This window comes from Caretta caretta, chromosome 27 (assembly GCF_965140235.1).
Source record: "Caretta caretta isolate rCarCar2 chromosome 27, rCarCar1.hap1, whole genome shotgun sequence".
In the NCBI taxonomy this organism is placed as follows: domain Eukaryota; kingdom Metazoa; phylum Chordata; order Testudines; family Cheloniidae; genus Caretta; species Caretta caretta.
Genome location: NC_134232.1, coordinates 12,860,577 through 12,865,780, shown reverse-complemented (window position 1 = coordinate 12,865,780; position 5,204 = coordinate 12,860,577).

The following is a 5,204-nucleotide window of genomic DNA, read 5'->3' as shown; positions in this document are numbered from 1 at the left end:
ACTGGCTCTCAGGAGTCTGCCTGAATTATTAATCTTCCTGGGCAGGGGGGGCAGAGGGCTAGCTTAATGAGCCCTTGCGGGGAGCCAACTGGCAGGGGGGCGGTTCAAACAAAGCCACCCACATCCAGTCTTAACCCTTTCACCGCCCAGCTGCGGAGATGCCCCCCAGAAACAAATGGATTCTGATGGGCAGCATTGCCCAGTGGGGCAACCAGGCTCTGGATGTTGTCCAGGAGATAAAGCAGCAGGCTGGGAGTCAGAAGACCTGGGTTTTATTCTGGTTCTGCCCCTGAGTTTAGGCAAGGCATTTAGCTGCCCCATGCCTCAGTTTCCCCAGCTGGACAGCAGGGGCAGTGATTAGCGCTGGTTGGGACTTGTTCAGTGAATTGTTTTGGCATCCCAAAAATGCAAGTTAGCGAGACAGGGTCAGGTGCAATGAATTTCCCAGCTTGAAAATAATGTCGAGGAAAAACAAACCAACCAAACGGTCAGTGTTTCAGAACGCTGACATTTTCCAATGACATTTTCTGTGCCATTTTTCCGGCACAGAACAACTTTTCAGTCCCAACTCTAAGCTGATGTTACTGAAAAGAAGTTTAAAGAAGAAAGGCTGAAATCTAAATCAAGCACTTCAACGTGATCAGAGTGAAAGTTTTTGATTGACCTGAAACAAGGGGAAAAACATCAAATCGTTTTTTCAGTTTGTGAATTCTTTTGAGGCTTCAACGTTTCAGCCCCATTTGAGATGGGAAAAGAATGTCAACCTCTCAAACTCATTCGCCACTGCCCCCCCAGCCCGCCACATGCTGCTATTGTAATTTGCTATGGGGAGCTACACTGGATGCGCATGGGTACCTAAGGCTGCTTTGGTCGTGTGTATGTATGGCGTATGCTCTTTGCATGTGTGCGCATTGGTTTTGTGTATGCATCAGTGTGTGTGTGTGCACACACCCATGTGCATCAGCTGAATGTGTGGGCATGGTGCGTTATGTTGTGTGCAGGTGTGGGTGAGCGCACTCTGAATGTGTACACATGAAAGCAGGCATTTTTTTCTTCTGGCTGCAGGTGTGTTTGTGTCGGTTTTGTGTTTGTGGAGTAACACACACCTCATTCCAACAATCTCCTCCAGCAAGAGCCTGCTAATTTGGAAGCTGCTGCATTTCAAAGGGCAAGGTTAGTAGGTATAATGGATACAACACTGGGCAGGGACAGAGGAGACCTGGCTCGGTCACTGACGCTTTGTGTGACCTTAGCAAAGTCACTTATATCTCCCCAAGCCTCAATGCCCTATCTGCAAAATAGGGATAACATCTGTCTCACAAGGATATTGGGAGGGAAAAAAATCCATAAATGAGTATGCAGATCAGCTAAATATCTAATAGGACTGGTTTTCAGAACAAAAGGTCAAAAGACTGGAACTTACTTTGGAACGCAATGTTCCAAAAACCCTTGAGTCAGAAACGTCGACATGTTTCTGTTTCCCCATGATGCACGGAGGCCACTCAGAGGCAAGACCACGGTGCATCCTGGGAGATGCAGTCCAGCTAGGGAGCATGACCTACAGGGAAAATGGACGCATGAGGGACCTGCGACTACAACTCCCATGAGACACTGCAGTGGGCAGATGCAAAGATTAATGGAGACCCCATCCCCAGACTAACCATTTTGTGTTGATTTTCCTGCAGAAAATTCTCCCGAAATTGATCTTGCCCCTCAGAAAAAAAAAAAACCCTAGATTTTTGGACAAAACCCCCATTTTCTGATGGGAAAAATATTTCACTTGACATTTTTCCACCGGCCCTAGAATGCTGATAGCTAGAATCCACTGGTATCATGTGGAACAGATGCAGCTCCAACTTCCCCATTAAAACTTTGATTAAAACTTTCCATAGCTACACATCAAACCCACCCGGGGGACTTGGAGTTATTTAAGATCCTTTCATCTGAAGTCTTTAACATCGAAGCTGGATGTCTTTTCTAAAAGATTTGCTCTCATTCCACTGTGGGCTTGTTAGTGTCACTTATATGGCAGGGGAGAATAATTCTCCTCGTCGCAGCAATTGCTGAGTGGGAATCTCTGGTTGGTGTTACGCAGCAGGTCAGAGTAGAAGGTCACAGTGGTCCCTTCTGGCATTAAAAAAACCTTACAAATCTCTAGACACACAATTTTCAGAGGAACAGCCGTGTTAGTCTGTATTCGCAAAAAGAAAAGGAGTACTTGTAGCACCTTAGAGACTAACCAATTTATTTGAGCATGAGCACATCTGATGAAGTGAGCTGTAGCTCACGAAAGCTCATGCTCAAATAAATTGGTTAGTCTCTAAGGTGCCACAAGTACTCCTTTTCTTTAGACACACAATGTACATTATTATGTGTATTGTATTAGCATGTCACAGCCTCAGTCATGGACCAGGAGCCCGATGTGCCAGGGGCTGTACAAACACAGAACAAAAAGACCATCTTTGCCCCAAAATGCTTCCAGTCTGTATCTAAAGCCATTGGCTCAGTCTTCCTTAGCTCTCAACATTGCTTTGCCAGCAGTGTCTTTGCTCTCTCCAGAATGCCGGTCTTAAAACCTAGGGGCCCCCAGTCGGTGTAAATCAGCGCGACTCCATTGAATTTGTGGATTGCCACCAGCTGAGGATCTTACCCAATGAGCCTAGGACTGTGTATTAGCTGCAAAGAACAGGCTGTTCCTGCTGTCGCATGGTACAACTGAGAACGGGACGGCTCTGGCCCCAGGGGATGTAGGAGGAAGGGAAGGGCCTTGGAGGCTAACCTGTGATTTCAGGAGCTGCCAGTTGCAGAGGGGAAGCGGGGAGCGTGTGTGCAGCCAGCCAGTTCCACACACAGGGGCGTATGGGCTGCGGACCTGACTGCCAGGATCAGCAACACCGAAGGGGACATGCCCAGCTCATTCTGGAATGCGTTGACTCTGCCAGGCATTGCCCAAGCAAGCTGCTCACCCCCACTCTCTCTTCTAACCCGAGCCCTGCCAGCTTCCCACTGTCCTGCTGGTTTAGCCTGCAGCTTGAGGGCCCTTGGGGAGAGAAGGCAAACCCCAGAGCTGGTCGCACGCCGGGGTACAACCCCACCCGCTTGGGAGGGGCTGCCTGTAGAGATCCACAAAGCTACATCATCCTCCTTCAAACTTCCCCCAAATTTGACACCGGCTAGGCTGCTGCTGAGCTGAAATGCTGCCTGCCACACTGACCAAGGCTGTCGCACTGTTTTCTTGTACTCCCCCATAGGTCTGTTTGCCTCCATCAGGTGTCTCTTGCCTTGTACTTAGATTCTAAGCTCCTGGGGGCAACGACTGTCTTTCTTGTTCGGGGTTTACACAGCACCTAGCACCCCATGGTCCTAGCCTGCCACTGCGGGCAACAGTGATGAAATAAGAAACAATGAGAGAACCAGTTTGCCTGATAATGCATCCAACAAGAATGGCACTGCCTGCGGGGTGCTCGGACAACAGCAGAGCCCAGGGGAATTGAGCTCCAGCGTTTTACTTTTCAATACAAAAATGACTTTTTTGGAAAAAACCCTCCCTGAAAATCTTATGAAAATTCTTGGTTTCATTTACATTTTTCAAGTTTTCATTGGCAAACAGTGTAATTTTCAATTTCTTGCTTGGCAAAAATGGTCCATTTTGGGTTGTTGGAATATGAAAAAAAAATCATTTTTTGGTTTTTCAACCAAAAGCTGAAAAATTCAGTGAAAACAGTCTCAATTTTTTTATTCTGATGGGAAATAAAATCCATTTTCCAGCCAGCTCTTGAGAACAAGATTCAGCAGCTACGCATCTCTTCTAAAAGCCAAGGTTTGGAACGTGAACTCCCGACGCTTGTTTTAATACCTCGCTCTCGTGTCATGCTTTTCAGCAGGTGATCTCAAAGCACTTCTGAGCCTTTATTGCATTTATCCCCACGACACTCCGCTGAGATAGAGCAGGTGGGAAACTGAGGCACAGAGGACGTAAGTGACTTGACTGAAGTCACCCAGGAAGTCTTCACTGCCCAGACCACTGCACAATCCTGTCTCAGCTCATTCAACTCAGAGCCCCATCTGTTCCACATGTTTTCAGCTTTGGCCTGGTCTTTGCTGGGACATAAGGTGTGTTTTTGCCACATGTTAGCGGCTAATTAACATGTGGCATCCTTCTAGCGTGGACAAGGGATCTGTGGTTTTAACACGTGAGCATGGCACCGGAGGAGCTTTTTGCCTCAATTAGAGTTTGTGGCCCTGTTGTAACTATGCCCCCACACCCTGCACCAGACCTTTCGGTTTGTGTTCTGTAGAGGATCCGGGTGAACAGGGTTTGTGGTTACTAGATGCCCTGCCTGGGTAAATATTTTCCTGGAACTTGGCCACTTAAAGCAACTGGATCACCTCAAAATCCCAGCACCTGAGCCTGTCTAGTGGCCTGCAGTAATCTCAAAGGCTAAAATTCCTACTGACTGCAATGGGGAGCAAAGTTAGATCAACATGGAGGGGGGCTTTGGAAAATACCACCAAGAGCCTGAAACTCGGTCCCGGGGCTCAGTTAAAGGACATGCAAATGAAAAGCAAAACTGAGCTTTGCTGGGTGTTGCATCTTTACAGTGGAGAAAGACAGTGGAAAAGTTTTCCTCCCAAATAATTTTGGGGTCTTTCTTCAGTTTGGTTAACATAAATCTATCACCCCTGGCTAATGAACAGTTGGGAGAAAGATTTCCTTTGTTAAATATTTAGCACCACCGCCCCTGCAATTAAGGTCTGAAAGGCTCCCAGCAGGTACTCAGAGAGCCCTCCTCCCGACATGCCTGTGCTCTCACCACTGGGCCATGCTACCTCCCACCGAGCTGCCCGGGGCCGAATGGCACGAGAATGCTCCGCAGGGCCCGGCGCTCGGGCACGGTAGGGGAGACTGATCATGCTGCCGTCTCCGCTGTGCCTGGCTCTCAAAGCCTCCTGGGGAGGCGGCAGGCTGGCCCCAGCACCAAGTCTGCTCTGCTCCGCAAAAGAAACGAGCGCCGAACCTCTCCCCTTCCCCGCCCCGCCGCTTTGCGGCCTCCCCCGCACCCCGCCCCCAGCTCGTGCTCCCCGGTGGACTCCGCTCTGCGCAGCTCCTTGCCAGCTGGGGCTCTGCGCCTGAGGCAGGTGGGAGGAGCAGCTTCGAGGCTCGTGACACAAAGAGCTGTGAGTCACCCGGGGTCCTCCGGAGA